Genomic DNA, 26,012 nt, shown 5'->3' with positions numbered 1-26,012 from the left:
CCATGTTTTTTGAAATTTTGAAAAAAAAAGTTAGCCTTGTTTCTCATCATTTTGGACCGTGGGCTATAGCCCATATCGTACGGCATACTATGGCACGCCGTTTTTCATCATTTTTGAGGATTTGAAAAAAATGAAAAAATGAAAAAAACGATTGGTTATAGCCCATGTTTTTTGATATTTTTTTTTAATTGCAGAGTATTGCGAAAAGATTGCGGAGGAATTTTTGAAAAATTGCGTAGTATTGCAGAGGAATTGCGGAAAATTGCGGAAAATACGATGGGTTATAGCCCATGTTTTTTGAAATTTTGAAAGAAAAAGTTAGCCTCGTTTCTCATCATTTTGGACCGTGGGCTATAGCCCATATCGTACGGCATACTATGGCACGCCGTTTTTCATCGTTTTTGAGGATTTGAAAAAAAAGAAAAAAAAACGATGGGTTATAGCCCATGTTTTTTGAAATTTTGGAAAAATAAATTTTGCCTCGTTTCTCATCATTTTGGACCGTGGGCTATAGCCCATATCGTACGGCATACTATGGCACGCCGTTTTTCATAATTTTTGAGGATTTGAAAAAAATGAAAAAATGAAAAAAACGATGGGTTATAGCCCATGTTTTTTGAAATTTTGGGAAAAAAAGTTAGCCTCGTTTCTCATCATTTTGGACCGTGGGCTATAGCCCATATCGTACGGCATACTCTGGCACGCCGTTTTTCATCGTTTGTGAGGATTTGAAAAAAATTAAAAAATGAAAAAAAAACGATGGGTTATAGCCCATGTTTTTTGAAATTTTGAAAAATAAATTTTGCCTCGTTTCTCATCATTTTGGACCGTGGGCTATAGCCCATATCGTATGGCATACTATGGCACGCCGTTTTTCATAATTTTTGAGGATTTGAAAAAAATGAAAAAAACGATGGGTTATAGCCCATGTTTTTTGAAATTTTGGGAAAAAAAGTTAGCCTCGTTTCTCATCATTTTGGACCGTGGGCTATAGCCCATATCGTACGGCATACTCTGGCACGCTGTTTTTCATCGTTTTTGAGGATTTGAAAAAAATGAAAAAATGAAAAAAAAAACGATGGGTTATAGCCCATGTTTTTTGAAATTTTGAAAAATAAATTTTGCCTCGTTTCTCATCATTTTGGACCGTGGGCTATAGCCCATATCGTATGGCATACTATGGCACGCCGTTTTTCATAATTTTTGAGGATTTGAAAAAAATTAAAAAATTAAAAAAACGATGGGTTATAGCCCATGTTTTTTGAAATTTTGGGAAAAAAAGTTAGCCTCGTTTCTCATCATTTTGGACCGTGGGCTATAGCCCATATCGTATGGCATACTATGGCACGCCGTTTTTCATAATTTTTGAGGATTTGAAAAAAATGAAAAAAACGATGGGTTATAGCCCATGTTTTTTGAAATTTTGGGAAAAAAAGTTAGCCTCGTTTCTCATCATTTTGGACCGTGGGCTATAGCCCATATCGTACGGCATACTATGGCACGCCGTTTTTCATCGTTTTTGAGGATTTGAAAAAAATGAAAAAATGAAAAAAAAACGATGGGTTATAGCCCATGTTTTTTGAAATTTTGAAAGAAAAAGTTAGCCTCGTTTCTCATCATTTTGGACCGTGGGCTATAGCCCATATCGTACGGCATACTATGGCACGCCGTTTTTCATCGTTTTTGAGGATTTGAAAAAAATGAAAAAATGAAAAAAAAAACGATGGGTTATAGCCCATGTTTTTTGAAATTTTGGGAAAAAAAGTTAGCCTCGTTTCTCATCATTTTGGACCGTGGGCTATAGCCCATATCGTACGGCATACTCTGGCACGCCGTTTTTCATCGTTTTTGAGGATTTGAAAAAAATGAAAAAATGAAAAAAAAACGATGGGTTATAGCCCATGTTTTTTGAAATTTTGAAAGAAAAAGTTAGCCTCGTTTCTCATCATTTTGGACCGTGGGCTATAGCCCATATCGTACGGCATACTATGGCACGCCGTTTTTCATCGTTTTTGAGGATTTGAAAAAAATGAAAAAATGAAAAAAAAAAACGATGGGTTATAGCCCATGTTTTTTGAAATTTTGAAAAAAAAAGTTAGCCTCGTTTCTCATCATTTTGGACCGTGGGCTATAGCCCATATCGTACGGCATACTATGGCACGCCGTTTTTCATCATTTTTGAGGATTTGAAAAAAATGAAAAAATGAAAAAAAACGATGGGTTATAGCCCATGTTTTTTGAAATTTTGAAAAATAAATTTTGCCTCGTTTCTCATCATTTTGGACCGTGGGCTATAGCCCATATCGTATGGCATACTATGGCACGCCGTTTTTCATAATTTTTGAGGATTTGAAAAAAATGAAAAAATGAAAAAAACGATGGGTTATAGCCCATGTTTTTTGAAATTTTGGGAAAAAAAGTTAGCCTCGTTTCTCATCATTTTGGACCGTGGGCTATAGCCCATATCGTACGGCATACTCTGGCACGCCGTTTTTCATCGTTTTTGAGGATTTGAAAAAAAAGGAAAAAAAAACGATGGGTTATAGCCCATGTTTTTTGAAATTTTGAAAAAAAAAGTTAGCCTCGTTTCTCATCATTTTGGACCGTGGGCTATAGCCCATATCGTACGGCATACTATGGCACGCCGTTTTTCATCATTTTTGAGGATTTGAAAAAAATGAAAAAAACGATGGGTTATAGCCCATGTTTTTTGATTATTTTTTTAAATTGCAGAGTATTGCGGAAAGATTGCGGAGGAATTTTTGAAAAATTGCGTAGTATTGCAGAGGAATTGCGGAAAATACGATGGGTTATAGCCCATGTTTTTTGAAATTTTGAAAGAAAAAGTTAGCCTCGTTTCTCATCATTTTGGACCGTGGGCTATAGCCCATATCGTACGGCATACTATGGCACGCCGTTTTTCATCATTTTTGAGGATTTGAAAAAAATGAAAAAAACGATGGGTTATAGCCCATGTTTTTTGAAATTTTGGGAAAAAAAGTTAGCCTCGTTTCTCATCATTTTGGACCGTGGGCTATAGCCCATATCGTACGGCATACTCTGGCACGCCGTTTTTCATCATTTTTGAGGGTTTGGAAAAAATGAAAAAAACGATGGGTTACCCCCCCCCCATCTCTCTCCCTATTTCCTGTCAGCCTACTGTCTGTCCCTCCATAAAATATATAAAATAAAGGAGAAAGCCACAAAAAAAATGTAATTGGTAATGAATTTTGCACACATTTTCACGATTAAAAAAATAATAGCCAGCCCTGTGCGATGTCTGGTCTACAGGGGTGGTTGCCGTGCTCAGACAAGAGGCAAAAAATAAACCCTATTTTTATGTTCTACTTTGTGAGCGCGTGTGTGTGAGTGTGTGTGTGTGTGTGTGTGTGTGTGTGTGTGTGCGTGCCTGTGCGCATGTGCGTGCGTTGCAGGGTCTCCAGGACAGTGGTCATCGGGTGACTCCAGTGTCCAGTGGATCAGGCCTGCTGCTCAGCCAGTCTCATCTGACCTCAGCCCTGCTGACCACCAGACCCTCGCTCAGCAAGGCTGACTGGACCTCGTACAGCAACCTGTGAGTATAACAAAAAACAACACATGTATTTCAAGGACTTCCATAACTCTGAGAATGTGCAAAGTAAAACAGTGGCCTATACAATTTGGCGGCGCATACATACACACACACACACACACACACGCACACACGCACCTACCAACCTCGCACCCTCACACACCTCCGCCCCTTAGCGACACCTGCATCACAGGCCACCGTTCTCACTGTTACCCCACTGGCATGCTTCCTCTAGCTACCGCAGCAACACAACAAACAGTGGCCTATACAATTTGGCGGCGCATACATACACACACACACACACACACACACACGACACACCTACCGCCGCAACACAACAACAGTGGCATACAGTACACAGCATGCAGCGCAACACACTTTCTTTCACGGATTTCGCAACGCACGCGTGCGTGGGTCACACACTGACGGAGCCGTGGGTCACACACGTTGCCTTCCGAAGTTCCGCCAGGTACCAGCCCAGGTAAATAATTCCTTCCAGGCAGCTATACTTTTGCAACGCGTGTGTGTGTGTGTGTGTGTGTGTGTGTGTGTGTGTGTGTGTGTGTGTGTGTGTGTGTGTGTGTGTGTGTGTGTGTGTGTGTGTGTGTAGAGAATGAGCCACTGTGCCACATCATAGTTTACGGTAATGCATGGGGGGAGTTCCCCCATGTCCCCAGCTACATTATAATTTAGAACCCAATGGAACCACACCAAATTAACTAATTTACACTCTCACAGTTCAATTAACATTGCTTTTACAATAGTAATGGGGGTCTCATGTAACTCAGAGACAGCGTATACAATTGACCCATTTACACTCTCACATTTAACAGACATACAAATGCCATTCAATGGGGGGCTCCACAGGCATCTTCACCTTTCAAATGTCTCCACGTATATTTGTTACATCTGTGTGTGTGTGTGTGTGTGTGTGTGTGTGTGTGTGTGTGTGTGTGTGTGTGTGTGTGTGTGTGTGTGTGTGTGCCAACACTATGTACTATTTACATTACTGCAAATAACTGATTAAATCAAGTCAATAGTCAATACACAACTCCACTGCCTTACATACCGTATTTCCCAGACCATCCCTGCAGCCCGTGTATCACCCCTATTACCTTCATAATTGTTCACTATCTATTACATTACTGCAAATAACTGATTAAATCAAGTCAATAGTCAATACACAACTCCACTGCCTTACATACTGCTCTGTACTTCCCAGACCATCCCTGCAGCCAGTAACGTGTGTAGTTTGTGTATGCCCAACACGCTATCTTCACATCCTCTACACCACTGCGACTCATGGATACCACAATGGATACTACAACACCATCCTCAGACAAAAAAGGTACACATTTATTTACTCTGTCTGTGTGTTTCCTTCAATCCACATTATGTCTGTGTCATAGCCAACGTGTGCTGTCCTTTACATAGTATGCCGTACGATATGGGCTCTAGCCCATGGTCCAAAATGATGAGAAACGAGGATAACCTTTTTTTTTCAAAATTAAAAAAAAACATGGGCTATAACCCATCGTTTTTTTCATTTTTTCATTTGTTTCAAATCCTCAAAAATGATGAAAAACGGCGTCCTATAGTATGCCCTACGATATGGGCTACAGCCCATGGTCCAAAATGATGAGAAACGAGGATAACTTTTTTTTTCAAAATTTCAAAAAACATGGGCTATAACCCATCGTTATTTTTCATTTTGTCATTTTTTTTCAAAGCCTCAAAAATGATGAAAAACGGCGTGCTATAGTATGCCGTACGATATGGGCTATAGCCCATGGTCCAAAATGATGAGAAACGAGGATGAAAAAACGAGGATGAAACGAGGATAAAAAAAACGATGGGTTATAGCCCATGTTTTTTGAAATTTTGAAAAAAAAAGTTAGCCTCGTTTCTCATCATTTTGGACCGTGGGCTATAGCCCATATCGTACGGCATACTATGGCACGCCGTTTTTCATCGTTTTTGAGGATTTGAAAAAATGAAAAAAAACGATGGGTTATAGCCCATGTTTTTTGAAATTTTGAAAGAAAAAGCTAGCCTTTTCTCATCATTTTGGACTGTGGGCTATAGCCCATATCGTACGGCATACTATGGCACGCCGTTTTTCATCATTTTTGAGGATTTGAAAAAAATGAAAAAATGAAAAAAAACGATGGGTTATAGCCCATGTTTTTTGATTTTTTTTTTTTAAATTGCAGAGTATTGCGGAAAGATTGCGGAGGAATTTTTGAGGAATTGCGGAAAATACGATGGGTTATAGCCCATGTTTTTTGAAATTTTGAAAGAAAAAGTTAGCCTCGTTTCTCATCATTTTGGACCGTGGGCTATAGCCCATATCGTACGGCATACTATGGCACGCCGTTTTTCATCATTTTTGAAGATTTGAAAAAAATGACAAAATGACAAAAACGATGGGTTATAGCCCATGTTTTTTGAAATTTTGAAAAAATAATTTAGCCTCGTTTCTCATCATTTTGGACCGTGGGCTATAGCCCATATCGTACGGCATACTATAGCGCGCCGTTTTTCATCATTTTTGAAGATTTAAAAAAAATGACGAAATGACAAAAACGATGGGTTATAGCCCATGTTTTTTGAAATTTTGAAAAAAAAAGTTAGCCTCGTTTCTCATCATTTTGGACCGTGGGCTATAGCCCATATCGTACGGCATACTATAGCACGCAGTTTTTCATCATTTTTGAAGATTTGAAAAAAATGACGAAATGACAAAAACGATGGGTTATAGCCCATGTTTTTTGAAATTTTGAAAAAATAATTTAGCCTCGTTTCTCATCATTTTGGACCGTGGGCTATAGCCCATATCGTACGGCATACTATAGCGCGCCGTTTTTCATCATTTTTGAATATTTGAAAAAAATGACGAAATGACAAAAACGATGGGTTATAGCCCATGTTTTTTGAAATTTTGAAAAAATAATTTAGCCTCGTTTCTCATCATTTTGGACCGTGGGCTATAGCCCATATCGTACGGCATACTATAGCGCGCCGTTTTTCATCATTTTTGAAGATTTGAAAAAAATGACGAAATGACAAAAACGATGGGTTATAGCCCATGTTTTTGAAAAAATAATTTAGCCTCGTTTCTCATCATTTTGGACCGTGGGCTATAGCCCATATCGTACGGCATACTATAGCGCGCCGTTTTTCATCATTTTTGAAGATTTGAAAAAAATGACGAAATGACAAAAACGATGGGTTATAGCCCATGTTTTTTGAAATTTTGAAAAAATAATTTAGCCTCGTTTCTCATCATTTTGGACCGTGGGCTATAGCCCATATCGTACGGCATACTATAGCGCGCCGTTTTTCATCATTTTTGAAGATTTGAAAAAAATGACGAAATGACAAAAACGATGGGTTATAGCCCATGTTTTTTGAAATTTTGAAAAAATAATTTAGCCTCGTTTCTCATCATTTTGGACCGTGGGCTATAGCCCATATCGTACGGCATACTATAGCGCGCCGTTTTTCATCATTTTTGAAGATTTGAAAAAAATGACGAAATGACAAAAACGATGGGTTATAGCCCATGTTTTTTGAAATTTTGAAAAAATAATTTAGCCTCGTTTCTCATCATTTTGGACCGTGGGCTATAGCCCATATCGTACGGCATACTATAGCGCGCTGTTTTTCATCATTTTTGAAGATTTAAAAAAAATGACGAAATGACAAAAACGATGGGTTATAGCCCATGTTTTTTGAAATTTTGAAAAAATAATTTAGCCTCGTTTCTCATCATTTTGGACCGTGGGCTATAGCCCATATCGTACGGCATACTATAGGGCGCCGTTTTTCATCATTTTTGAAGATTTAAAAAAAATGACGAAATGACAAAAACGATGGGTTATAGCCCATGTTTTTTGAAAATTTGAAAAAATAATTTAGCCTCGTTTCTCATCATTTTGGACCGTGGGCTATAGCCCATATCGTACGGCATACTATAGCGTGCCGTTTTTCATCATTTTTGAAGATTTGAAAAAAATGACAAAATGACAAAAACGATGGGTTATAGCCCATGTTTTTTGAAATTTTGAAAAAATAATTTAGCCTCGTTTCTCATCATTTTGGACCGTGGGCTATAGCCCATATCGTACGGCATACTATAGCGCGCCGTTTTTCATCATTTTTGAAGATTTGAAAAAAATGACGAAATGACAAAAACGATGGGTTATAGCCCATGTTTTTTGAAATTTTGAAAAAATAATTTAGCCTCGTTTCTCATCATTTTGGACCGTGGGCTATAGCCCATATCGTACGGCATACTATAGCGCGCCGTTTTTCATCATTTTTGAAGATTTGAAAAAAATGACGAAATGACAAAAACGATGGGTTATAGCCCATGTTTTTTGAAATTTTGAAAAAATAATTTAGCCTCGTTTCTCATCATTTTGGACCGTGGGCTATAGCCCATATCGTACGGCATACTATAGCGCGCCGTTTTTCATCATTTTTGAAGATTTGAAAAAAATGACGAAATGACAAAAACGATGGGTTATAGCCCATGTTTTTTGAAATTTTGAAAAAATAATTTAGCCTCGTTTCTCATCATTTTGGACCGTGGGCTATAGCCCATATCGTACGGCATACTATAGCGCGCCGTTTTTCATCATTTTTGAATATTTGAAAAAAATGACGAAATGACAAAAACGATGGGTTATAGCCCATGTTTTTTGAAATTTTGAAAAAATAATTTAGCCTCGTTTCTCATCTTTTGGACCGTGGGCTATAGCCCATATCGTACGGCATACTATAGCGCGCCGTTTTTCATCATTTTTGAAGATTTGAAAAAAATGACGAAATGACAAAAACGATGGGTTATAGCCCATGTTTTTTGAAATTTTGAAAAAATAATTTAGCCTCGTTTCTCATCATTTTGGACCGTGGGCTATAGCCCATATCGTACGGCATACTATAGCGCGCCGTTTTTCATCATTTTTGAATATTTGAAAAAAATGACGAAATGACAAAAACGATGGGTTATAGCCCATGTTTTTTGAAATTTTGAAAAAATAATTTAGCCTCGTTTCTCATCATTTTTGACCGTGGGCTATAGCCCATATCGTACGGCATACTATAGGGCGCCGTTTTTCATCATTTTTGAAGATTTGAAAAAAATGACGAAATGACAAAAACGATGGGTTATAGCCCATGTTTTTTGAAATTTTGAAAAAATAATTTAGCCTCGTTTCTCATCATTTTGGACCGTGGGCTATAGCCCATATCGTACGGCATACTATAGCGCGCCGTTTTTCATCATTTTTGAAGATTTGAAAAAAATGACGAAATGACAAAAACGATGGGTTATAGCCCATGTTTTTTGAAATTTTGAAAAAATAATTTAGCCTCGTTTCTCATCATTTTGGACCGTGGGCTATAGCCCATATCGTACGGCATACTATAGGGCGCCGTTTTTCATCATTTTTGAAGATTTGAAAAAAATGACGAAATGACAAAAACGATGGGTTATAGCCCATGTTTTTTGAAATTTTGAAAAAATAATTTAGCCTCGTTTCTCATCATTTTGGACCGTGGGCTATAGCCCATATCGTACGGCATACTATAGGGCGCCGTTTTTCATCATTTTTGAAGATTTGAAAAAAATGACGAAATGACAAAAACGATGGGTTATAGCCCATGTTTTTTGAAATTTTGAAAAAATAATTTAGCCTCGTTTCTCATCATTTTGGACCGTGGGCTATAGCCCATATCGTACGGCATACTATAGCGCGCCGTTTTTCATCATTTTTGAAGATTTGAAAAAAATGACGAAATGACAAAAACGATGGGTTATAGCCCATGTTTTTTGAAATTTTGAAAAAATAATTTAGCCTCGTTTCTCATCATTTTGGACCGTGGGCTATAGCCCATATCGTACGGCATACTATAGCGCGCCGTTTTTCATCATTTTTGAAGATTTGAAAAAAATGACGAAATGACAAAAACGATGGGTTATAGCCCATGTTTTTTGAAATTTTGAAAAAATAATTTAGCCTCGTTTCTCATCATTTTGGACCGTGGGCTATAGCCCATATCGTACGGCATACTATAGCGCGCCGTTTTTCATCATTTTTGAAGATTTGAAAAAAATGACGAAATGACAAAAACGATGGGTTATAGCCCATGTTTTTTGAAATTTTGAAAAAATAATTTAGCCTCGTTTCTCATCATTTTGGACCGTGGGCTATAGCCCATATCGTACGGCATACTATAGCGCGCCGTTTTTCATCATTTTTGAATATTTGAAAAAAATGACGAAATGACAAAAACGATGGGTTATAGCCCATGTTTTTTTAATTTTGAAAAAATAATTTAGCCTCGTTTCTCATCATTTTGGACCGTGGGCTATAGCCCATATCGTACGGCATACTATAGCGCGCCGTTTTTCATCATTTTTGAAGATTTGAAAAAAATGACGAAATGACAAAAACGATGGGTTATAGCCCATGTTTTTTGAAATTTTGAAAAAATAATTTAGCCTCGTTTCTCATCATTTTGGACCGTGGGCTATAGCCCATATCGTACGGCATACTATAGGGCGCCGTTTTTCATCATTTTTGAAGATTTAAAAAAAATGACGAAATGACAAAAACGATGGGTTATAGCCCATGTTTTTTGAAATTTTGAAAAAATAATTTAGCCTCGTTTCTCATCATTTTGGACCGTGGGCTATAGCCCATATCGTACGGCATACTATAGCGCGCCGTTTTTCATCATTTTTGAAGATTTGAAAAAAATGACAAAATGACAAAAACGATGGGTTATAGCCCATGTTTTTTGAAATTTTGAAAAAATAATTTAGCCTCGTTTCTCATCATTTTGGACCGTGGGCTATAGCCCATATCGTACGGCATACTATAGCGCGCCGTTTTTCATCATTTTTGAAGATTTGAAAAAAATGATGAAATGACAAAAACGATGGGTTATAGCCCATGTTTTTTGAAATTTTGAAAAAATAATTTAGCCTAGTTTCTTATCATTTTGGACCGTGGGCTATAGCCCATATCGTACGGCATACTATAGCGCGCCGTTTTTCATCATTTTTGAAGATTTGAAAAAAATGACGAAATGACAAAAACGATGGGTTATAGCCCATGTTTTTTGAAATTTTGAAAAAATAATTTAGCCTCGTTTCTCATCATTTTGGACCGTGGGCTATAGCCCATATCGTACGGCATACTATAGCGCGCCGTTTTTCATCATTTTTGAAGATTTGAAAAAAATGACGAAATGACAAAAACGATGGGTTATAGCCCATGTTTTTTGAAATTTTGAAAAAATAATTTAGCCTCGTTTCTCATCATTTTGGACCGTGGGCTATAGCCCATATCGTACGGCATACTATAGCGCGCCGTTTTTCATCATTTTTGAAGATTTGAAAAAAATGACGAAATGACAAAAACGATGGGTTATAGCCCATGTTTTTTGAAATTTTGAAAAAATAATTTAGCCTCGTTTCTCATCATTTTGGACCGTGGGCTATAGCCCATATCGTACGGCATACTATAGCGCGCCGTTTTTCATCATTTTTGAAGATTTGAAAAAAATGACGAAATGACAAAAACGATGGGTTATAGCCCATGTTTTTTGAAATTTTGAAAAAATAATTTAGCCTCGTTTCTCATCATTTTGGACCGTGGGCTATAGCCCATATCGTACGGCATACTATAGCGCGCCGTTTTTCATCATTTTTGAAGATTTGAAAAAAATGACGAAATGACAAAAACGATGGGTTATAGCCCATGTTTTTTGAAATTTTGAAAAAATAATTTAGCCTCGTTTCTCATCATTTTGGACCGTGGGCTATAGCCCATATCGTACGGCATACTATAGCGCGCCGTTTTTCATCATTTTTGAAGATTTGAAAAAAATGACGAAATGACAAAAACGATGGGTTATAGCCCATGTTTTTTGAAATTTTGAAAAAATAATTTAGCCTCGTTTCTCATCATTTTGGACCGTGGGCTATAGCCCATATCGTACTGCATACTATAGCGCGCCGTTTTTCATCATTTTTGAAGATTTGAAAAAAATGACGAAATGACAAAAACGATGGGTTATAGCCCATGTTTTTTGAAATTTTGAAAAAATAATTTAGCCTCGTTTCTCATCATTTTGGACCGTGGGCTATAGCCCATATCGTACGGCATACTATAGCGCGCCGTTTTTCATCATTTTTGAATATTTGAAAAAAATGACGAAATGACAAAAACGATGGGTTATAGCCCATGTTTTTTGAAATTTTGAAAAAATAATTTAGCCTCGTTTCTCATCATTTTGGACCGTGGGCTATAGCCCATATCGTACTGCATACTATAGCGCGCCGTTTTTCATCATTTTTGAAGATTTGAAAAAAATGACGAAATGACAAAAACGATGGGTTATAGCCCATGTTTTTTGAAATTTTGAAAAAATAATTTAGCCTCGTTTCTCATCATTTTGGACCGTGGGCTATAGCCCATATCGTACGGCATACTATAGCGCGCCGTTTTCATCATTTTTGAATATTTGAAAAAAATGACGAAATGACAAAAACGATGGGTTATAGCCCATGTTTTTTGAAATTTTGAAAAAATAATTTAGCCTCGTTTCTCATCATTTTGGACCGTGGGCTATAGCCCATATCGTACGGCATACTATAGCGCGCCGTTTTTCATCATTTTTGAAGATTTGAAAAAAATGGCGAAATGACAAAAACGATGGGTTATAGCCCATGTTTTTTGAAATTTTGAAAAAATAATTTAGCCTCGTTTCTCATCATTTTGGACCGTGGGCTATAGCCCATATCGTACGGCATACTATAGGGCGCCGTTTTTCATCATTTTTGAAGATTTGAAAAAAATGACGAAATGACAAAAACGATGGGTTATAGCCCATGTTTTTTGAAATTTTGAAAAAATAATTTAGCCTCGTTTTTCATCATTTTGGACCGTGGGCTATAGCCCATATCGTACGGCATACTATAGCGCGCCGTTTTTCATCATTTTTGAAGATTTGAAAAAAATGACGAAATGACAAAAACGATGGGTTATAGCCCATGTTTTTTTAAATTTTGAAAAAATAATTTAGCCTCGTTTCTCATCATTTTGGACCGTGGGCTATAGCCCATATCGTACGGCATACTATAGCGCGCCGTTTTTCATCATTTTTGAAGATTTGAAAAAAATGACGAAATGACAAAAACGATGGGTTATAGCCCATGTTTTTTGAAATTTTGAAAAAATAATTTAGCCTCGTTTCTCATCATTTTGGACCGTGGGCTATAGCCCATATCGTACGGCATACTATAGCGCGCCGTTTTTCATCATTTTTGAAGATTTGAAAAAAATGACGAAATGACAAAAACGATGGGTTATAGCCCATGTTTTTTTAAATTTTGAAAAAATAATTTAGCCTCGTTTCTCATCATTTTGGACCGTGGGCTATAGCCCATATCGTACGGCATACTATAGCGCGCCGTTTTTCATCATTTTTGAAGATTTGAAAAAAATGACGAAATGACAAAAACGATGGGTTATAGCCCATGTTTTTTGAAATTTTGAAAAAATAATTTAGCCTCGTTTCTCATCATTTTGGACCGTGGGCTATAGCCCATATCGTACGGCATACTATAGCGCGCCGTTTTTCATCATTTTTGAATATTTGAAAAAAATGACGAAATGACAAAAACGATGGGTTATAGCCCATGTTTTTTGAAATTTTGAAAAAATAATTTAGCCTCGTTTCTCATCATTTTGGACCGTGGGCTATAGCCCATATCGTACGGCATACTATAGCGCGCCGTTTTTCATCATTTTTGAAGATTTAAAAAAAATGACGAAATGACAAAAACGATGGGTTATAGCCCATGTTTTTTGAAATTTTGAAAAAATAATTTAGCCTCGTTTCTCATCATTTTGGACCGTGGGCTATAGCCCAAGCCCATATCGTACGGCATACTATAGCGCGCCGTTTTTCATCATTTTTGAAGATTTGAAAAAATGGCGAAATGACAAAAACGATGGGTTATAGCCCATGTTTTTTGAAATTTTGAAAAAATAATTTAGCCTCGTTTCTCATCATTTTGGACCGTGGGCTATAGCCCATATCGTACGGCATACTATAGGGCGCCGTTTTTCATCATTTTTGAAGATTTGAAAAAAATGACGAAATGACAAAAACGATGGGTTATAGCCCATGTTTTTTGAAATTTGAAAAAATAATTTAGCCTCGTTTTTCATCATTTTGGACCGTGGGCTATAGCCCATATCGTACGCATACTATAGCGCGCCGTTTTTCATCATTTTGAAGATTTGAAAAAAATGACGAAATGACAAAAACGATGGGTTATAGCCCATGTTTTTTGAAATTTTGAAAAAATAATTTAGCCTCGTTTCTCATCATTTTGGACTGTGGGCTATAGCCCATATCGTACGGCATACTATAGCGCGCCGTTTTTCATCATTTTTGAAGATTTGAAAAAAATGACGAAATGACAAAAACGATGGGTTATAGCCCATGTTTTTTGAAATTTTGAAAAAATAATTTAGCCTCGTTTTCATCATTTTGGACCGTGGGCTATAGCCCATATCGTACGGCATACTATAGCGCGCCGTTTTTCATCATTTTTGAAGATTTGAAAAAAATGACGAAATGACAAAAACGATGGGTTATAGCCCATGTTTTTTTAAATTTTGAAAAATAATTTAGCCTCGTTTCTCATCATTTTGGACCGTGGGCTATAGCCCATATCGTACGGCATACTATAGCGCGCCGTTTTTCATCATTTTGAAGATTTGAAAAAAATGACGAAATGACAAAAACGATGGGTTATAGCCCATGTTTTTTGAAATTTTGAAAAAATAATTTAGCCTCGTTTCTCATCATTTTGGACCGTGGGCTATAGCCCATATCGTACGGCATACTATAGCGCGCCGTTTTTCATCATTTTTGAAGATTTGAAAAAAATGACGAAATGACAAAAACGATGGGTTATAGCCCATGTTTTTTGAAATTTTGAAAAAATAATTTAGCCTCGTTTCTCATCATTTTGGACCGTGGGCTATAGCCCATATCGTACGGCATACTATAGCGCGCCGTTTTTCATCATTTTTGAAGATTTGAAAAAAATGACGAAATGACAAAAACGATGGGTTATAGCCCATGTTTTTTGAAATTTTGAAAAAATAATTTAGCCTCGTTTCTCATCATTTTGGACCGTGGGCTATAGCCCATATCGTACGGCATACTATAGCGCGCCGTTTTTCATCATTTTTGAAGATTTGAAAAAAATGACGAAATGACAAAAACGATGGGTTATAGCCCATGTTTTTTGAAATTTTGAAAAAATAATTTAGCCTCGTTTCTCATCATTTTGGACCGTGGGCTATAACCCATATCGTACGGCATACTATAGCGCGCCGTTTTTCATCATTTTTGAAGATTTGAAAAAAATGACGAAATGACAAAAACGATGGGTTATAGCCCATGTTTTTTGAAATTTTGAAAAAATAATTTAGCCTCGTTTCTCATCATTTTGGACCGTGGGCTATAGCCCATATCGTACGGCATACTATAGGGCCCCGTTTTTCATCATTTTTGAAGATTTAAAAAAAAATGACGAAATGACAAAAACGATGGGTTATAGCCCATGTTTTTTGAAATTTTGAAAAAATAATTTAGCTTCGTTTCTCATCATTTTGGACCGTGGGCTATAGCCCATATCGTACGGCATACTATAGCGCGCCGTTTTTCATCATTTTTGAAGATTTGAAAAAAATGACAAAATGACAAAAACGATGGGTTATAGCCCATGTTTTTTGAAATTTTGAAAAAATAATTTAGCCTCGTTTCTCATCATTTTGGACCGTGGGCTATAGCCCATATCGTACGGCATACTATAGCGCGCCGTTTTTCATCATTTTTGAAGATTTGAAAAAAATGACGAAATGACAAAAACGATGGGTTATAGCCCATGTTTTTTGAAATTTTGAAAAAATAATTTAGCCTCGTTTCTTATCATTTTGGACCGTGGGCTATAGCCCATATCGTACGGCATACTATAGCGCGCCGTTTTTCATCATTTTTGAAGATTTGAAAAAAATGACGAAATGACAAAAACGATGGGTTATATCCCATGTTTTTTGAAATTTTGAAAAAATAATTTAGCCTCGTTTCTCATCATTTTGGACCGTGGGCTATAGCCCATATCGTACGGCATACTATAGCGCGCCGTTTTTCATCATTTTTGAAGATTTTAAAAAAATGACGAAATGACAAAAACGATGGGTTATAGCCCATGTTTTTTGAAAATTTGAAAAAATAATTTAGCCTCGTTTCTCATCATTTTGGACCGTGGGCTATAGCCCATATCGTACAGCATACTATAGCGCGCCGTTTTTCATCATTTTTGAAGATTTGAAAAAAATGACGAAATGACAAAAACGATGGGTTATAGCCCATGTTTTTTGAAATTTTGAAAAAATAATTTAGCCTCGTTTCTCATCATTTTGGACCGTGGGCTATAGCCCATATCGTACGGCATACTATAGCGCGCCGTTTTTCATCATTTTTGAAGATTTGAAAAAAATGACGAAATGACAAAAACGATGGGTTATAGCCCATGTTTTTTGAAATTTTGAAAAAATAATTTAGCCTCGTTTCTCATCATTTTGGACCGTGGGCTATAGCCCATATCGTACGGCATACTATAGCGCGCCGTTTTTCATCATTTTTGAAGATTTGAAAAAAATGACGAAATGACAAAAACGATGGGTTATAGCCCATGTTTTTTGAAATTTTGAAAAAATAATTTAGCCTCGTTTCTCATCATTTTGGACCGTGGGCTATAGCCCATATCGTACGGCATACTATAGCGCGCCGTTTTTCATCATTTTTGAAGATTTGAAAAAAATGACGAAATGACAAAAACGATGGGTTATAGCCCATGTTTTTTGAAATTTTGAAAAAATAATTTAGCCTCGTTTCTCATCATTTTGGACTGTGGGCTATAGCCCATATCGTACGGCATACTATAGCGCGCCGTTTTTCATCATTTTTGAAGATTTGAAAAAAATGACGAAATGACAAAAACGATGGGTTATAGCCCATGTTTTTTGAAATTTTGAAAAAATAATTTAGCCTCGTTTCTCATCATTTTGGACCGTGGGCTATAGCCCATATCGTACGGCATACTATAGCGCGCCGTTTTTCATCATTTTTGAAGATTTGAAAAAAATGACGAAATGACAAAAACGATGGGTTATAGCCCATGTTTTTTGAAATTTTGAAAAAATAATTTAGCCTCGTTTCTCATCATTTTGGACCGTGGGCTATAGCCCATATCGTACGGCATACTATAGCGCGCCGTTTTTCATCATTTTTGAAGATTTGAAAAAAATGACGAAATGACAAAAACGATGGGTTATAGCCCATGTTTTTTGAAATTTTGAAAAAATAATTTAGCCTCGTTTCTCATCATTTTGGACCGTGGGCTATAGCCCATATCGTACGGCATACTATAGCGCGCCGTTTTTCATCATTTTTGAAGATTTGAAAAAATGACGAAATGACAAAAACGATGGGTTATAGCCCATGTTTTTTGAAATTTTGAAAAAATAATTTAGCCTCGTTTCTCATCATTTTGGACCGTGGGCTATAGCCCATATCGTACGGCATACTATAGCGCGCCGTTTTTCATCATTTTTGAAGATTTGAAAAAAATGACGAAATGACAAAAACGATGGGTTATAGCCCATGTTTTTTGAAATTTTGAAAAAATAATTTAGCCTCGTTTCTCATCATTTTGGACCGTGGGCTATAGCCCATATCGTACGGCATACTATAGCGCGCCGTTTTTCATCATTTTTGAAGATTTGAAAAAAATGACGAAATGACAAAAACGATGGGTTATAGCCCATGTTTTTTGAAATTTTGAAAAAATAATTTAGCCTCGTTTCTCATCATTTTGGACCGTGGGCTATAGCCCATATCGTACGGCATACTATAGCGCGCCGTTTTTCATCATTTTTGAAGATTTGAAAAAAATGACGAAATGACAAAAACGATGGGTTATAGCCCATGTTTTTTTAAATTTTGAAAAAATAATTTAGCCTCGTTTCTTATCATTTTGGACCGTGGGCTATAGCCCATATCGTACGGCATACTATAGCGCGCCGTTTTTCATCATTTTTGAAGATTTGAAAAAAATGACGAAATGACAAAAACGATGGGTTATAGCCCATGTTTTTTGAAATTTTGAAAAAATAATTTAGCCTCGTTTCTCATCATTTTGGACCGTGGGCTATAGCCCATATCGTACGGCATACTATAGCGCGCCGTTTTTCATCATTTTTGAAGATTTGAAAAAAATGACGAAATGACAAAAACGATGGGTTATAGCCCATGTTTTTTGAAATTTTGAAAAAATAATTTAGCCTCGTTTCTCATCATTTTGGACCGTGGGCTATAGCCCATATCGTACGGCATACTATAGCGCGCCGTTTTTCATCATTTTTGAAGATTTGAAAAAAATGACGAAATGACAAAAACGATGGGTTATAGCCCATGTTTTTTGAAATTTTGAAAAAATAATTTAGCCTCGTTTCTCATCATTTTGGACCGTGGGCTATAGCCCATATCGTACGGCATACTATAGCGCGCCGTTTTTCATCATTTTTGAAGATTTGAAAAAAATGACGAAATGACAAAAACGATGGGTTATAGCCCATGTTTTTTGAAATTTTGAAAAAATAATTTAGCCTCGTTTCTCATCATTTTGGACCGTGGGCTATAGCCCATATCGTACGGCATACTATAGCGCGCCGTTTTTCATCATTTTTGAAGATTTGAAAAAAATGACGAAATGACAAAAACGATGGGTTATAGCCCATGTTTTTTGAAATTTTGAAAAAATAATTTAGCCTCGTTTCTCATCATTTTGGACTGTGGGCTATAGCCCATATCGTACGGCATACTATAGCGCGCCGTTTTTCATCATTTTTGAAGATTTGAAAAAAATGACGAAATGACAAAAACGATGGGTTATAGCCCATGTTTTTTGAAATTTTGAAAAAATAATTTAGCCTCGTTTCTCATCATTTTGGACCGTGGGCTATAGCCCATATCGTACGGCATACTATAGCGCGCCGTTTTTCATCATTTTTGAAGATTTGAAAAAAATGACGAAATGACAAAAACGATGGGTTATAGCCCATGTTTTTTGAAATTTTGAAAAAATAATTTAGCCTCGTTTTTTATCATTTTGGACCGTGGGCTATAGCCCATATCGTACGGCATACTATAGCGCGCCGTTTTTCATCATTTTTGAAGATTTGAAAAAAATGACGAAATGACAAAAACGATGGGTTATATCCCATGTTTTTTGAAATTTTGAAAAAATAATTTAGCCTCGTTTCTCATCATTTTGGACCGTGGGCTATAGCCCATATCGTACGGCATACTATAGCGCGCCGTTTTTCATCATTTTTGAAGATTTAAAAAAATGACGAAATGACAAAAACGATGGGTTATAGCCCATGTTTTTTGAAATTTTGAAAAAATAATTTAGCCTCGTTTCTCATCATTTTGGACCGTGGGCTATAGCCCATATCGTACAGCATACTATAGCGCGCCGTTTTTCATCATTTTTGAAGATTTGAAAAAAATGACGAAATGACAAAAACGATGGGTTATAGCCCATGTTTTTTGAAATTTTGAAAAAATAATTTAGCCTCGTTTCTCATCATTTTGGACCGTGGGCTATAGCCCATATCGTACGGCATACTATAGCGCGCCGTTTTTCATCATTTTTGAAGATTTGAAAAAAATGACGAAATGACAAAAACGATGGGTTATAGCCCATGTTTTTTGAAATTTTGAAAAAATAATTTAGCCTCGTTTCTCATCATTTTGGACCGTGGGCTATAGCCCATATCGTACGGCATACTATAGCGCGCCGTTTTTCATCATTTTTGAAGATTTGAAAAAAATGACGAAATGACAAAAACGATGGGTTATAGCCCATGTTTTTTGAAATTTTGAAAAAATAATTTAGCCTCGTTTCTCATCATTTTGGACCGTGGGCTATAGCCCATATCGTACGGCATACTATAGCGCGCCGTTTTTCATCATTTTTGAAGATTTGAAAAAAATGACGAAATGACAAAAACGATGGGTTATAGCCCATGTTTTTTGAAATTTTGAAAAAATAATTTAGCCTCGTTTCTCATCATTTTGGACCGTGGGCTATAGCCCATATCGTACGGCATACTATAGCGCGCCGTTTTTCATCATTTTTGAAGATTTGAAAAAAATGACGAAATGACAAAAACGATGGGTTATAGCCCATGTTTTTTGAAATTTTGAAAAAATAATTTAGCCTCGTTTCTCATCATTTTGGACCGTGGGCTATAGCCCATATCGTACGGCATACTATAGCGCGCCGTTTTTCATCATTTTTGAAGATTTGAAAAAAATGACGAAATGACAAAAACGATGGGTTATATCCCATGTTTTTTGAAATTTTGAAAAAATAATTTAGCCTCGTTTCTCATCATTTTGGACCGTGGGCTATAGCCCATATCGTACGGCATACTATAGCGCGCCGTTTTTCATCATTTTTGAAGATTTGAAAAAAATGACGAAATGACAAAAACGATGGGTTATAGCCCATGTTTTTTGAAATTTTGAAAAAATAATTTAGCCTCGTTTCTCATCATTTTGGACCGTGGGCTATAGCCCATATCGTACGGCATACTATAGCGCGCCGTTTTTCATCATTTTTGAATATTTGAAAAAAATGACGAAATGACAAAAACGATGGGTTATAGCCCATGTTTTTTGAAATTTTGAAAAAATAATTTAGCCTCGTTTCTCATCATTTTGGACCGTGGGCTATAGCCCATATCGTACGGCATACTATAGCGCGCCGTTTTTCATCATTTTTGAAGATTTGAAAAAAATGACGAAATGACAAAAACGATGGGTTATAGCCCATGTTTTTTGAAATTTTGAAAAAATAATTTAGCCTCGTTTCTCATCATTTTGGACCGTGGGCTATAGCCCATATCGTACGGCATACTATAGCGCGCCGTTTTTCATCATTTTTGAAGATTTGAAAAAAATGACGAAATGACAAAAACGATGGGTTATAGCCCATGTTTTTTGAAATTTTGAAAAAATAATTTAGCCTCGTTTCTCATCATTTTGGACCGTGGGCTATAGCCCATATCGTACGGCATACTATAGCGCGCCGTTTTTCATCATTTTTGAAGATTTGAAAAAAATGACGAAATGACAAAAACGATGGGTTATAGCCCATGTTTTTTGAAATTTTGAAAAAATAATTTAGCCTCGTTTCTCATCATTTTGGACCGTGGGCTATAGCCCATATCGTACGGCATACTATAGCGCGCCGTTTTTCATCATTTTTGAAGATTTGAAAAAAATGACGAAATGACAAAAACGATGGGTTATAGCCCATGTTTTTTGAAATTTTGAAAAAATAATTTAGCCTCGTTTCTCATCATTTTGGACCGTGGGCTATAGCCCATATCGTACGGCATACTATAGCGCGCCGTTTTTCATCATTTTTGAAGATTTGAAAAAAATGACGAAATGACAAAAACGATGGGTTATAGCCCATGTTTTTTGAAATTTTGAAAAAATAATTTAGCCTCGTTTCTCATCATTTTGGACCGTGGGCTATAGCCCATATCGTACGGCATACTATAGCGCGCCGTTTTTCATCATTTTTGAAGATTTGAAAAAAATGACGAAATGACAAAAACGATGGGTTATAGCCCATGTTTTTTGAAATTTTGAAAAAATAATTTAGCCTCGTTTCTCATCATTTTGGACCGTGGGCTATAGCCCATATCGTACGGCATACTATAGCGCGCCGTTTTTCATCATTTTTGAATATTTGAAAAAAATGACGAAATGACAAAAACGATGGGTTATAGCCCATGTTTTTTGAAATTTTGAAAAAATAATTTAGCCTCGTTTCTCATCATTTTGGACCGTGGGCTATAGCCCATATCGTACGGCATACTATAGCGCGCCGTTTTTCATCATTTTTGAAGATTTGAAAAAAATGGCGAAATGACAAAAACGATGGGTTATAGCCCATGTTTTTTGAAATTTTGAAAAAATAATTTAGCCTCGTTTCTCATCATTTTGGACCGTGGGCTATAGCCCATATCGTACGGCATACTATAGCGCGCTGTTTTTCATCATTTTTGAAGATTTCAAAAAAATGACGAAATGACAAAAACGATGGGTTATAGCCCATGTTTTTTGAAATTTTGAAAAAATAATTTAGCCTCGTTTCTCATCATTTTGGACCGTGGGCTATAGCCCATATCGTACGGCATACTATAGGGCGCCGTTTTTCATCATTTTTGAAGATTTGAAAAAAATGACGAAATGACAAAAACGATGGGTTATAGCCCATGTTTTTTGAAATTTTGAAAAAATAATTTAGCCTCGTTTTTCATCATTTTGGACCGTGGGCTATAGCCCATATCGTACGGCATACTATAGCGCGCCGTTTTTCATCATTTTTGAAGATTTGAAAAAAATGACGAAATGACAAAAACGATGGGTTATAGCCCATGTTTTTTGAAATTTTGAAAAAATAATTTAGCCTCGTTTCTCATCATTTTGGACCGTGGGCTATAGCCCATATCGTACGGCATACTATAGCGCGCCGTTTTTCATCATTTTTGAAGATTTGAAAAAAATGACGAAATGACAAAAACGATGGGTTATAGCCCATGTTTTTTTAAATTTTGAAAAAATAATTTAGCCTCGTTTCTCATCATTTTGGACCGTGGGCTATAGCCCATATCGTACGGCATACTATAGCGCGCCGTTTTTCATCATTTTTGAAGATTTGAAAAAAATGACGAAATGACAAAAACGATGGGTTATAGCCCATGTTTTTTGAAATTTTGAAAAAATAATTTAGCCTCGTTTCTCATCATTTTGGACCGTGGGCTATAGCCCATATCGTACGGCATACTATAGCGCGCCGTTTTTCATCATTTTTGAAGATTTGAAAAAAATTACGAAATGACAAAAACGATGGGTTATAGCCCATGTTTTTTGAAATTTTGAAAAAATAATTTAGCCTCGTTTCTCATCATTTTGGACCGTGGGCTATAGCCCATATCGTACGGCATACTATAGCGCGCCGTTTTTCATCATTTTTGAAGATTTGAAAAAAATGACGAAATGACAAAAACGATGGGTTATAGCCCATGTTTTTTGAAATTTTGAAAAAATAATTTAGCCTCGTTTCTCATCATTTTGGACCGTGGGCTATAGCCCATATCGTACGGCATACTATAGCGCGCCGTTTTTCATCATTTTTGAAGATTTGAAAAAAATGACGAAATGACAAAAACGATGGGTTATAGCCCATGTTTTTTGAAATTTTGAAAAAATAATTTAGCCTCGTTTCTCATCATTTTGGACCGTGGGCTATAGCCCATATCGTACGGCATACTATAGCGCGCCGTTTTTCATCATTTTTGAAGATTTGAAAAAAATGACGAAATGACAAAAACGATGGGTTATAGCCCATGTTTTTTGAAATTTTGAAAAAATAATTTAGCCTCGTTTCTCATCATTTTGGACCGTGGGCTATAGCCCATATCGTACGGCATACTATAGGGCGCCGTTTTTCATCATTTTTGAAGATTTAAAAAAAAATGACGAAATGACAAAAACGATGGGTTATAGCCCATGTTTTTTGAAATTTTGAAAAAATAATTTAGCCTCGTTTCTCATCATTTTGGACCGTGGGCTATAGCCCATATCGTACGGCATACTATAGCGCGCCGTTTTTCATCATTTTTGAAGATTTGAAAAAAATGACGAAATGACAAAAACGATGGGTTATAGCCCATGTTTTTTGAAATTTTGAAAAAATAATTTAGCCTCGTTTCTCATCATTTTGGACCGTGGGCTATAGCCCATATCGTACGGCATACTATAGCGCGCCGTTTTTCATCATTTTTGAAGATTTGAAAAAAATGACGAAATGACAAAAACGATGGGTTATAGCCCATGTTTTTTGAAATTTTGAAAAAATAATTTAGCCTCGTTTCTCATCATTTTGGACCGTGGGCTATAGCCCATATCGTACGGCATACTATAGCGCGCCGTTTTTCATCATTTTTGAAGATTTGAAAAAAATGACGAAATGACAAAAACGATGGGTTATAGCCCATGTTTTTTGAAATTTTGAAAAAATAATTTAGCCTCGTTTCTCATCATTTTGGACCGTGGGCTATAGCCCATATCGTACGGCATACTATAGCGCGCCGTTTTTCATCATTTTTGAAGATTTGAAAAAAATGACGAAATGACAAAAACGATGGGTTATAGCCCATGTTTTTTGAAATTTTGAAAAAATAATTTAGCCTCGTTTCTCATCATTTTGGACCGTGGGCTATAGCCCATATCGTACGGCATACTATAGCGCGCCGTTTTTCATCATTTTTGAAGATTTGAAAAAAATGACGAAATGACAAAAACGATGGGTTATAGCCCATGTTTTTTGAAATTTTGAAAAAATAATTTAGCCTCGTTTCTCATCATTTTGGACCGTGGGCTATAGCCCATATCGTACGGCATACTATAGCGCGCCGTTTTTCATCTTTTTTGAAGATTTGAAAAAAATGACGAAATGACAAAAACGATGGGTTATAGCCCATGTTTTTTGAAATTTTGAAAAAATAATTTAGCCTCGTTTCTCATCATTTTGGACCGTGGGCTATAGCCCATATCGTACGGCATACTATAGCGCGCCGTTTTTCATCATTTTTGAAGATTTGAAAAAAATGACGAAATGACAAAAACGATGGGTTATAGCCCATGTTTTTTGAAATTTTGAAAAAATAATTTAGCCTCGTTTCTCATCATTTTGGACCGTGGGCTATAGCCCATATCGTACGGCATACTATAGCGCGCCGTTTTTCATCATTTTTGAATATTTGAAAAAAATGACGAAATGACAAAAACGATGGGTTATAGCCCATGTTTTTTGAAATTTTGAAAAAATAATTTAGCCTCGTTTCTCATCATTTTGGACCGTGGGCTATAGCCCATATCGTACGGCATACTATAGCGCGCCGTTTTTCATCATTTTTGAAGATTTGAAAAAAATGACGAAATGACAAAAACGATGGGTTATAGCCCATGTTTTTTGAAATTTTGAAAAAATAATTTAGCCTCGTTTCTCATCATTTTGGACCGTGGGCTATAGCCCATATCGTACGGCATACTATAGCGCGCCGTTTTTCATTATTTTTGAAGATTTGAAAAAAATGACGAAATGACAAAAACGATGGGTTATAGCCCATGTTTTTTGAAATTTTGAAAAAATAATTTAGCCTCGTTTCTCATCATTTTGGACCGTGGGCTATAGCCCATATCGTACGGCATACTATAGCGCGCCGTTTTTCATCATTTTTGAAGATTTGAAAAAAATGACGAAATGACAAAAACGATGGGTTATAGCCCATGTTTTTTGAAATTTTGAAAAAATAATTTAGCCTCGTTTCTCATCATTTTGGACCGTGGGCTATAGCCCATATCGTACGGCATACTATGGCACGCCGTTTTTCATCATTTTTGAGGATTTGGAAAAAATGACAAAAACGATGGGTTATAGCCCATGTTTTTTTTAATTTTGAAACAACCAAAAGTGTCAAATAATGGTTAGAAGCTGTTTTTCAACAACCAAAAGTGTCAAATAATGGTTAATGGAGTTGGAACAACTGATGTTCAGGAGGAGGAGAAACGCGCATTGGCCCTGCCCTTCACGCCACTCTCCTCCCTCCACGTCAATCTACCTGTCCCCTTTTTATACCTGCCAAATACCACCCAGAACCCTCCTTGCTTCGCCCGCGTCGCACACTAGCCGCCTTCCTACAGGCTTCTCGCAACCCACCCCCACCCCTTCACCTCCATAGCAGCTCCTCTCCCCGCTCCCCCCAAAGGAACTACTACATCCACCTCGCCAAAAGTGGATCAAACGATTAAAACAAAACTCTCTCCCATCATTATCAGGTTCCTGCCGTGGGATTTCGTCCATGCGCACCGTAAGACGAACGCCTTACGACGAACGCCACACGACGAGTGCCATTCGACCTCCTCCCCAAAGACTCCAGGGTCGGCGACCCCCCCGGAACCTACACATCCGCATTCATTCATCCCTCCTTCATCCCTCCATCTATTCACTGTCAATAAATTCCTTAAACCTCCCCAATGGCGTGTTTATTCCTACTAGTGAAGAGAAAGTTTAAAAAATCAAAGCAAATACAGGTAATTCGAAAATGTTATTTTTGTACTTTTTTGTTTCTCTTCTTTATATATTACTTTACTGTTGAAATGTAAAATTTACATTTCAACGAAAGGA

The 26,012-nt window shown here is 36.7% G+C and overlaps 1 long non-coding RNA gene across 1 annotated transcript; it reads left to right on the top strand.

Moving 5' to 3' along the window:
* The first annotated feature begins 3,440 nt into the window (after nt 1-3,440).
* On the top strand, nt 3,441-25,846 carry LOC308310494. The gene is made up of 3 exons (XR_013963498.1): nt 3,441-3,574; nt 4,794-4,919; nt 25,664-25,846. It is a non-coding gene; the product is annotated as an uncharacterized lncRNA (long non-coding RNA).
* The last annotated feature ends 166 nt before the right edge of the window (nt 25,847-26,012 follow it).

Source organism: Protomyctophum bolini (assembly GCF_963924005.1).
Source record: "Protomyctophum bolini genome assembly, chromosome: 22".
Classification (NCBI taxonomy): Eukaryota; Metazoa; Chordata; class Actinopteri; order Myctophiformes; family Myctophidae; genus Protomyctophum; species Protomyctophum bolini.
Note: the sequence above shows the minus strand (reverse complement) of the source record. Positions and strands in the feature narration are given on the sequence as shown.